The sequence below is a fragment of the Primulina eburnea genome, chromosome 11 (assembly GCF_022965805.1).
Source record: "Primulina eburnea isolate SZY01 chromosome 11, ASM2296580v1, whole genome shotgun sequence".
Classification (NCBI taxonomy): Eukaryota; Viridiplantae; Streptophyta; class Magnoliopsida; order Lamiales; family Gesneriaceae; genus Primulina; species Primulina eburnea.
Genome location: NC_133111.1, coordinates 27603672 through 27615682, shown reverse-complemented (window position 1 = coordinate 27615682; position 12011 = coordinate 27603672).

Genomic DNA, 12011 nt, shown 5'->3' with positions numbered 1-12011 from the left:
TCAGTCGTTTCTGACAGGTTCTAGTCTTGTTCCGAGATTTGGGCACTAGCGGGGAGCTGCTGGTCTTGTAGCAGAGCTGTGCTCTAGTTGGGAGCTAGCGGCATCAGCGGGCTAGCGACGGACGAAGGTTTGGAATTTTATCAGTATTTATCTCAGGATTATCTAGTTAAGTCTGGTAGATAAGTTTAGTGATGGTTTTCACTTGATGAATAGGCTTGGATTAGACCTGTTGTCTGGTTGTTCCAGTGGATTAGGATTGCTGTGATAGAGGTACGAAAGTACTATCCGAGATATCCTGGTTGAGTATACATTCTTATATGTGTTGCATGATTATGTGGTGCATTGATATATGTCATATGATGCATGCTATTATGTCACGTTTATTACTGCACGTTGCATTTCATGTTGAGCCGTACCTCCTTCGAGATAGCCTTTACTGTTGAGCTGTATCTCTTTCGAGATAAGCTATATCTTGGGGCCGCTCAGCCCTGTCTTGTGGACGCATGGACACCGAGAGTACACAGTGGCCGACGGGTCGGGAGGGCTTCGGTGGTCCGGGACATTTTAGGTCCACGTCTGTCTTGTAGTGGATGCAGTGACCCAGAGGTTGGACCGCGCGGCACTATCCACTTGGCGCCTCTAGACTGAGCATTGTTGAGATCCTTTTGTGATTCCTGTTTCTTGACTACCCCGGTATCATGATCATAGCATGTGCATTTCATATAGGTCTGTATACTCATACTTTTGTACTGGGCGTTCTTATCGCTCACGTCCTCGGTTTTGTTTATTCTTGGACACCCCATTTCCACGGGGTAGGCCTCAGGTTGGACAGCTCAGGAGGAGCAGGAGGAGGACGTGAGTATCTGGTTGGTTTAGTTTATCGGTTTTTTGTTGACTATTTCCGCTGTTATCTCTGATTATTGTTAATTAAGTTAGTTGCATGCTTAGTTTTTGATTAGTAGGTGATTCTGGAACGGGTCACTACATCGTTACTCCCAGTTTATATGTGTTGAGTCTTTAGACTCACTAGACTTGATCGATGCAGGTGAGGATGTTTATGAGGAGACTGACGGTGGGGATCGAGGAACAGGCTTGGGCTGAGCGGGAGGCTAACCCGAGGACCGTCATGTTTTACGCTTTATGAAAACATTTAATACTTTTGTCAAACTTTAACTTTCAAATCTTTTGTTGCAACAACTCATGAGACGTACAGATTACTTATTTTATCGAATTTTGAACGTTCATGTTTATTTAAGAAAATTTTAAATTTTTCCGCAAAATTTTGAATAGTAAAAGTACGGTACGTTACAATTGGTATCAGAGCCGTGTTCTTGTAAAGGGTTATGTCTACGGCCAGTCGCAAGAAGCTCACGAAGTCACACCTCAAGTCTGTAAGTTTTAAGGTTTCAAATTTATGATATGTAGTAAGCATAAAGTTGATTTCAGCATTTGCATATTTTTAAGTTCAAGTACGTGCATCTTATATTGTCTATATCATGTTCATGCATGTGGGATTTACGTGTTGGGTAAATTATTGGAACAGTATGCCTCCTAGACATGTGATCGACCGTGAAGCAAGGGATGAGGACAGAGAGCCTCGAGAGGAGAGAAGAGAAGCTCCTCCACCTCCACCTCCCGACATGCAGGCACCGATGCTTGCAGGAATGACTTAGTTCTTCGCACAGTTTGCGGGGAACCAGGCTGCAGTGGACGCTGGGTCGAGGCCCAGGCCAGAGGCAGTATACGAAAGGTTCAGACGTATGAGCCCAAAGGAGATTTCGGGTACCACTGACCCGATGATAGCTGAGGGATGGATCAAGTCCATCGAAGTAATCTTTGATTTCATGGAGCTGACCGATGCAGACAGGGTCAGGTGTGCCACGTTCCTTTTGATAGGGGACGCTAGACTATGGTGGGAGAGTGCGTCAGTGGCAGTCAACTTGCAGGTGCTGCTTTGGAATGGGTTCAAAGAGGTTTTCTACTCAAAGTACTTCACTAAAGAAGTACGATCCAGGTTGACCCGGGAATTCATGACACTGCATCAGGGTGACAATAGTGTTGCAGAATTTGTTAGGAAGTTTGAGAAGGGGTGTCACTTCGTACCCCTCATTGCGAATGATGTCCAGGCAAAGTTGAGGCATTTCATGGATGGTTTGTGGCCGATCTTGCGCCGTGACGTCCGAGTTGCTGGTCCTACTACTTATGCAGTTTCCGTGTCTAGAGCTTTGGTGGCAGAACAGGATCAGCGGGATATCGATAACTACATGCAGGGCAAGAGGCCTTATCAGGCCCCACAGCAGCCGCATCAGCATCAACAACGACCCCCATTTAAGAAGCCTTATCAAGGGCAGCAAGGGAGGAGGCCTTATCAGGTACCACCGAAAGGCAAGGGCCATGTTCCCCAGCAGAAGGCTCCTCAGAGGCCGGGAGAGTACCCGGTGTGCCCGAAGTGCAACTGCTAGCACCCAGACAGTGTTTGTACGGGTCAGGCAAGTGTTTCAACTGTGGAGCTAGTGACCACATGCTAAAGGAGTGCCCACAATGGAAACAGCCAACCCAGGATAGAGTGTTCGCCATGCATGCACAGGAGGCGAACCGAGATACTACACTGTTAACTGGTAACTTGTTTAATTCAGTACAATATTAATTCTTGCCTTGCTTGTTGAAATTTTATTTGGGATTATTAGGGGGATAGTGATATTTTTGTGTGACTTGGGATATTAATTTATGCTACGTTGAGGTTAATGTTAGAATAGTGGGGATATAAGTCTTGTGTTGTGCTAACGTCCCTCAGAAAATATTTTCATCAAGAGGTTATCCACGAAGGCCCTGATAGATTCAGGGGCCACACATTCATTCATCTCTGAGACCTTTGCTAATCATTTGGACACCAAGTCCACCGGCCTTGATGTGAATTATTCAGTGACAGTCCCATCAGGAGAAGAACTGGTAGCTACCAGCGTGGCCAGAGACATTGATCTAGAACTGCAGGGCCACCTGTTGTATGCATACTTGATAATATTGCCGATGCCAGAGTTTGACATTATCTTGGGTATGGACTGGTTGACAAAGAACGGAGTCCTGATTGATTTTCAGAAGAGATCAGTGTTGGTCAGACCGATGGGAATGAAGCTGTTTCTATTTGACCCAGATAGGTGGAAAATTTTCCCGCACATGATCTCTTGCATGCAAGCGCGGAAACGTATTTCCCAGGGGTGTCAGGCTTTCTTGGCCAGCATCATTTCCACACCTGACATACCCACTCCGTCGATATCGGATGTACCAGTAGTCAGAGACTTCCCAGACGTCTTTCCTGACTACGTCACAGGTCTTCCACCAGAGAGAGGTGGAGTTTGCTATTTACCTTATGCCAGGCACAATGCCAATCTCTAAGGCACCATACCGATTAGCTCCAGCTGAAATGTTAGAACTGAAGCAGCAGATTCAGGAGCTTCTGGACAAGGACTTCATTCGCCCTAGTTTCTCGCCGCTGGGCGCACCAGTGCTCTTTGTGAAAAAGAAAGATGGGAGCATGTGACTGTGCATCGATTACCGGGAGCTAAACAATATAACGATCAAGAATAAATAGCCGCTTCCAAGGATCGAGGACTTGTTTGATCAGTTGCAGGAAGCTACAGTGTTCTCTAAGATAGACCTTCAATCAGGTTACCACCAGCTGAAGGTGAAAGATGCAGATTTGCACAAGACAGCCTTCAGAACCAGATATGGGCATTACGAGTCCCTAGTAATGCCATTCGGACTGACGAACGCCCCAGCTATTTTCATGGACCTCATGAACCGAGTATTTCAGCCTTACCTTGATCAGTTCGTCATAGTATTCATTGACGATATTCTCATTTACTCGAAGAGCCATGAGGAGCATAGCCAGCATTTGAGGACAGTGTTGCAGGTTTAGCAGGGTCGCAAGTTGTTTGCGAAATTCAGTAAGTGCGAGTTTTGGTTGGAGAAGGTAGCGTTTTTGGGTCATATTATTTCTAGCAGTGGAATAGAGGTGGATCCAACCATGGTTGCGGCAGTTAAGGATTGGGTTGAACCGAAGAATGCATCGGAAGTTTACTGGGTTTAGCCGGTTACTACCATAAGTTCATCCAAGGATTTTCGTCGATAGCAGTGCCACTCACTTCACTGACCAAAAAGAAAGCTAAGTTTGTGTGGAGTGATGAATGTCAGAAGAGCTTTGATACATTGAAGCAAGCCCTTATTTCAGCTCCAGTGTTAGCCATGCCAATAGGGCAAGGGGATTTTGTGTTATACACCAATGCATCTAAGCTCGGGTTAGGTGCGGCATTGATGCAGCATGGTCGGGTGATATCTTATGCGTCCAAGCAGTTAAAGGTGCACGAGAAGAACTATCCGACTCACGATCTTGAGTTAGCAGCGGTTGTCTTTGCGTTAAAGATTTGGAGACACTACTTGTATGGTGAGAAGTGTCAGATATTCACTGATCACAAGAGTCTCAAATATTTCTTCACACAGAAGGAACTGAACATGAGTCTCTAGATGGTGGTTAGAGTTGGTGAAGGACTACGACTGCGAGATTAGCTTCCATCCGGGAAAGGCTAATGTTGTCGTAGACGCCTTGAGCAGGAAAATGGCAGTTGTAACACAGTTGTCAGCACAGAAACCTCTTCAGTCTGAGATTCAGAGGTTTCATTTAGAAGTTTACCGCAAGGGCAGAGCTCCGAGGTTGTATAATCTGACAGTCCAATCTTCTCTGCTAAACCGTATTCGTGCAGGTCAGTCTTCAGATGAGCAATTACAGAAATGGAGACTGAAGGATGAAGCTAAGGGCAGTTTTCTCTACACAGTTTCAGATAGTATTGTGAGGTACAGAGATAGAATGTGGGTGCCTAGTGTTGATTCGATCAGAGATGATATTCTGACAGAGGCACACGCATCTCCGTATTATATTCACCCAAGAGGTACCAAGATGTATAAGGACCTATAGATTCTGTATTGGTGGCCAGGGATGAAGAGAGACATCCGCAGATTTGTGTCTGAATGCCTCACTTGTCAGCAGGTGAAGGCAGAGCATCAGAGCCAGCAGGATTGGTTAAGCCACTCCCCATCCCAGAGTGGAAATGAGAGAATGTTACCATGGACTTTGTGGTTGGTTTGCCAAGGTCAGTCAGAGGATTTAATTCTATTTGGGTTATAGTGAATCGACTAACTAATTCGGAACACTTCTTGCCAGTAAAGACGACTTTCTACATGACGCAGTATGCGGAGCTTTATATCAGGGAGATTGTTTGATTGCATGGGATCCCAGTTTCTATTGTGTCCGACAGGGACCCGAGGTTCACATCGTCCTTTTGGAAGAGCTTACATGCAGCCATGGGGACGAAGTTGCTTTTCAGTACAACTTTTCACCCGCAGACAGATGGCCAGTCTGAGCGAGTGATTCGGATTTTGGAGGATTTATTGCGAGCCTGTATGATCGATTTCCAAGGGACTTGGGAATCAAAAATACCTCTAGTGGAGTTTACATACAACAACAATTTCCAATCATCGATAGGTATGGCTCCATATGAGGCATTGTATGGAAGGAAGTGCAGATCACCGATTCATTGGGATGAAGTCGGTGAGAGGGCAGAACTTGGTCCAGAGATTGTTCAGCAGACTGCAGATGTGGTGGTCAAGATTCGAGATAGAATGAAGACCGCCCAGAGTCGTCAAAAGAGCTATGCCGATAAGAGGAGAAGATACCTCGAGTTTGCCGTAGGCAATCACGTTTTTGTAAAGATAGCGCCCATGAAGGGTGTTATGAGATTTGGGAAAAGAGGCAAGCTGAGTCCGAGGTTTATTGGACCGTTCGAGATTCTTGACAGAGTTGGGACACTAGCTTACCGTGTTGCCCTTCCGCCGAATCTGGCCGGGGTACACAATGTGTTCCACGTCTCGATGTTAATGAATTATCTAGCTAATCCTTCGCATGTTCTGAGCTACGAACCGTTGCAGTTGGCTCCAGACCTGTCATATGAGGAAATACCCCTCCAAATCCTAGACAGACAGGAATGGAGACTTCGAAATAAAGAGACCAAGTTGGTCAAAGTCCGATAGCTAAACCAATCAGTGGAAGAGGCCACTTGGGTGTCAGAGTCAAATATGAGGGTTCGCTACCCGGAGTTGTTCGGTAAGATTTAATTTTGAGGACGAAATTTTTATAAGTGGGGGAAGAACTATAGTGCCCAAATTCAGTTCACGTATAACCCATGCATTTATTTAATTATTAAAACATTTATTTAAGCTTAAATTGAGCTTTAGCCATGCATGATTTATTTAAATGCATTGTTTCTAATTATTTATATTTATGTGATGCACGTTAAAAATGTTTTTCGAGTTCATGTTTCAGGCGATTATTCGAGCCGGGATCGAGGAAGGACCGATAACGATTTTTGGCAATTTAAAATTTGGTATTTTATTTTTAAGTTGAGGTTGGAGCATTTTAACTAAATTATTAAGTTGCTAGTATTTTTAAATCCTAATTTAATTGTTAGGTGAATTTTAGAATTTTAACACTTTTAAAGTTTAGCACTTGTGAATATCATCTTTTTTTCTTTTACTAGAGGATTTTATAATTGAGAGGATAAACTCTTAATTAGCATTTTTAATTACTAATTTAGCATATTATATTCCCTTAATTAACTAAGCTCACACACTCACACTTTTACACACACCTAACACACACACACACACATACCGATACACACACACTAACACACATTCAGAATTTTATTATTTTGAAAGAGAAAAACCTAGGGTTCATATCAAGAGAGCAGCCGCCCCCTCCCTCTCCATCTTCTAGCAAATTGTCGTGTGTTTTCTTCAAGGATTTTAGAACCACGTTCGTCCCGGATCAACCCTCACCCCGTCTCCGCTTCGGTATCGCCGATTCGGTATTTTTGAATATCAAAATACACGTATATTCTGTTATTTCGGCATCGATCTCGTCATATTATGTGTCGTGTTATTTTTATGCATAAACTTTTATGTATGATGTTCGACGTTTGAGAAAAAGTGGTTTGGATCAGTTTTGAGAAAAATCTTAGATCTGAAACTCGTTTTTACTGTCTTTTCGAATACTGCGATTTTTTGGTCGTGAATATGAGAAAACTTTCAACGCGAAAATTGTAGAACGTTTCGTTACCTTCGATTTGATATAAAATTCGAAAAATTTTGACAAAATTGAGTGAGTTATTACGTTTTTTGTGGGACTGCTCAAACTATGTTTTTCAGAAAATTATGTATTGATGCGTTTTCGAGATTTATTGTTGCGGGCTTCATTGGAAATCAACGGGTGATCGTTGCTGCGTATAGGTATGCCTAGTATGATGTTGGATTGGTATTTGGTATGCGCTTAAGTGTCGATAGGCGATTGGACTCGTTAGAAGTCGTAGAAAACAATTTGGTGTCAAATTCCATGTTTTGAGTTGCATTGTGTCGTAGGGTGGATATCGTTGCTTTGGGGTGTTTGTATGAGGCTGGTTCAATGTTATGGTATATTAGGATGGGTCTCGGGATGTCGGTTCATGATCCGTACAATCGAGTCTAGAATGATAAGCATCGCATGTATTGAAATTTCGTGAGTTTGCATTTCCCGTAGGTACACGGACCCCCTCACGGACCAGGGCACGGGGTCTGTGCCTTTGCTTCCATCGCAGTGCCAAATTCCCGAGGCTACATGGACCCCCACACGGACCTAAGCACGGGGTCCGTGCCTTCCCCCTTCTGCACAACAAATTTTATCAAGTCTACACGGACCCGGACCTGGACCTGGGCACGGGGTTCGTGTCCCTTCTTCTTCCGAGTATTCCTTTTTGCGAGCCTACACGGACCCCTACCCGGACCCATGCACGGGGTACGTGTGCACCTTATATTTTTAGGAAATGTTATTGTGTCTTGGAGTTTCATGTCTTGGGTTAGTACAATGATTTAAACGAGGTCAGGTCCCGAGTGCTATAGAATGGCTTAAGTTATTTATTGAATTCGGTGGTAAGCACAAGTACCTATGTCTAAGTTATGCAAGTTAAGTATTTAAATTCATTTATTATGTGCAACAACGGCCCCAAATGAAATCCAACGAATCCCTCAACGCCAAGTAAGTATGTTGATGTGCAAGAAAAATATTTTCAAGTTTTTGAGGTATGCTAAATGTCTTGTGACCAATGTATGTATGGGGTTGGGAAGCGTTAAATCATGAACGGTGATCAACCCACCCCGTTAAAGCATGAACGGGTTTAGATCAGGATTGGAAAGCGTTAATCATGAATGGGGACCAATCCGCCCGTTAAAGCATGAACGGGGATCTCATGTATGTGGCAGTGGATATGTCCCTGTCATCCCAGTACTGTGGTTTAGTCTGATCAGGCTATTATGTTATGGGTCACTTGCTTTGAAACATGCCTCTACGAAAAATGATAAAGTTTATGTATGTTCAAGTTTGTACCAGTATGCATGTATGTTTATGAAAAGTTTTCACGTTATGACACGTCTATGATATGTATGTATATCAAGTTTATTTCAAGCTCAAGTTTAGTTATGTACGCTCTATTTTGAAGTTGCATGTGGTTTTATTATGTATTATTCGTTACTCCCAGTTTATACTTGTTGAGTCTTTAGACTCACTAGACTTGATCGATGCAGGTGAGGATGTTTATGAGGAGACTGACGGTGGGGACCGAGGAGCACGCTTGGGCTGAGCGGGAGGCTAACCCGAGGACCGTCATGTTTTATGCTTTATGCAAACATTTAATACTTTTGTCAAACTTTAACATTCAAATCTTTTGTTGCAACAACTCGTGAGACGTACAGTTTAGTTCTTTTATCGAATTTTGAATGTTCATGTTTATTTAAGAAAATTTTAAATTTTTCCGCAAAATTTTGAATAGTAAAAGTACGGTACGTTACATTATTATTTATGGTAATGCTGTGCAATTTTTACTGTTAAAATGCTACTTTTCGAATGTGGAAAGGATATGATATTTTATGATTAAAAGAAAAAGAAAAATATTTTGAAGGATGTAAAGTTGACTGTGACAAAAAGGATATGATATATGATTTTTGAGAATATCGTGAGGAAGAAGGCCTGGAGGGAGCCGAGATACGGGAAAAAGCCCCAGAGGGTGTTTGACGATTGTATTTCCATTTTACGTCGGTGCCTGGTGCCCGTCCCCATGCGCAATGGTGAGTTAAGACTGATCATTCGACCAGAGGATAAAGGCTAATCACTTTCAAGGATAAAACTTCACCCAAGAGGATAAATGATTGAAATCTTTACGATTTTATGATTTATGATTATAAAGTTATTTTAAATAAAAATATGATCACTGCTACAAAAACGCAATCCATTTAAAATGGTTTTAACTGAGGGTCTTGTTGAAAGTGCGTTTAACGATAACTGTTTTAAATCGTTGTCGTAGTTATCATTTGCGATTGATTATTTTGAAGAACACACGTCGCCAATTATAAACCGACGCTAATTTAATAAAACATGTTGTGTTGGAAACTAAATTCTGGAGTTTAACAAAATATGAACCAACTGAAAATACGAACCAACTGATCAAGCAAAACTGAACTCAGCAACCAAATATACGCGCTAGTACATTCAACAACTGAACTTGATAACTGAAATCAGCTGACTGATCAGTTGGAAACTGATCAGTTGATATATTCAGCCGTATGCTAACCACCCTTCAACTGAACTTATATTGGGAAAGAACAAACATAGAGGATTGCAAACGTCGCACTACAGCTTAGAACAACGCATTTTGGCGAAAGAAATTAAGACGCCGCATCACAATAAATGAAGAAAACAATGTCCAAGGAATAATCAAGAAGAGATCAACGTATACAAAGATTCAAATTCATCTCAAGTTACCGTTGGAGAAAAGAAGCTTATAAATATGACGGAAGAACAGCTGAAGAAACAACAACAAACAACTCTATTAACAAGCTAACTGTCACTCTGTCAAAATCTTAGCTCACTCTTGCTTGATTTATTCGTAGCAGTCAAGGCTACAATTTGAGCTCACCAGCAAGTTGTACATCATTGAAATCTGATAGTGCTAAGATCAGTTACACACTGAGAACATTCTGTTAAACTAAGAGTTTCAGTTTTTGGCAGTGTTAAGTCCAAACTGAAGTGGGTCAGTACAATTCTTGTATTTGATCAAAGTCTTTTAGTGAATATCCTATCCTCGAGATAGAAGGGGTGGCGTAGGAGTAATTGAAATCTCCGAACATCCAGAAACAACCCTTGCATATTTTTATTTTTGTATTCTATCTTTCAGTCAGTTACTTTCCGCAACTGATTCAGTTTAACTGATTGACATTGACCAACAAGATTCCGAGAATCAGTTTGTCACCAAACTGAACTCAAAATTCGAAAAGATTAGTTTTAATTGTGAGTGTTTATTCAACCCTCCTTTTAAACACTCTTGATACGTTAATCGATACTATCAAGTGGTATCAGAGCGGTTGAATCTTGTTCTTTAATACTTTTGATCTATAAACTTGCCAGCATGAATTCATTCAACAAAATTCCTATGTTCTCCAGAGAAGAATTTGATGATTGGAAAATCAGAATCCAGGCTCATTTAGCTGCACAAGATGACGACATGTGATATGTCATAACTGATGTACCCATGAAGATTCTAAAAACAAATACATAAGTTGCCATTACAGAAGGAACACCAAAAAGAATAGAAAAGCCAGAGATGAATGGACAACTGAAGACAAAAGAAAAGCAAATCTTGACAATGTGGCTAAAGACATTCTGTACAAAACGCTGGACAAAGTAACTTTCAGCAAAATAAAAATGTGTAAGACAGCGAAAAAAATTTGGGAAAAGCTAATCCAGCTGTGTGAAGGAAATGATCAAACCAAGGAAAACAAACTTTCTGTTGCTACTCAAAATTTTGATAACATCAAAATGAAAGTAGAAGAATCAATGCACGAGTATGATGAAAGAGTAAGCAGTGTCATCAATGAGCTAAATGCACTTGGAAAAGTGTATACCAACAAAGAGATCGCACAAAAGATAATGAAAGGTCTTCCAAAGGAATGGAATGTCAAGACCATGGCAATGAGGGAGTCCAAAGATCTAAACAAGATTTAAATACATGATTTGTTTGCTGATCTAAAGGCTTATGAGTTCGATCTGCAGACCAAAGAAGGAGAACCATCTACCCCTGCAGCCACAACTGCTCTAGCTGCTGTCAGAACTAAACCAATCAGTTCCGTCGAAAAATCTGCTGATCAGTTGAGTAATGATGCTATGTCATTGTTCATCAAAAAATTTGGAAGGTTTCATAAGAAAGAATCAAGGGAACTTCCAGAAACCATACCAAAGGAACAATTCCAAAGATGAACCAAATGCCTGCGACAACTGTGGCAAATCAGGCCACTTTATTGCTGATTGTCCTAAGCCAAAGAAGGATAGTCAAGGCTCAACTGATAGAAGAAAGAAATCATATGAGCACAAAAGAAGACCCAAAGAATATAAGAATTCCTTCAGAAAGAAACATGAAGTACTCATAGCTGAAGAAAACAAATCCAAATGGGCAGAAACTGACAGTGAGCAGTCAGAACCAGAAAGCTCATGCAGCTCCAGTGATGATGAGGAAGTCAAGTGTTTGATGGCTTATGATGCAGAAGAAGAGTCATCTAGCCAATAGGTGTTTGATTTCAGTTCAACTGATTTTGCACGAGAAGAACTTATTCTAACACTACATGACATGGTAAACGAGTATCAAAAGCTTGCATCATCATTTGAAAAAATCAAAGCAACGCAAACTGATCCCACAGACAATAAAACCAAAACTGATGAATTAGTTGATGGGTTGAGTCTAAAAAGAGAGATTGCTGAGTTAAAAGCAGAGAGAAATAAAAATCAGTTAATAATCCAGAAGTTGATGCTTGAAAACTCAAAACAGACTGAGCTCATTTAGTCTTGGAACAAGTCATCAACTGCACTAAGTGAGATGCAAAAT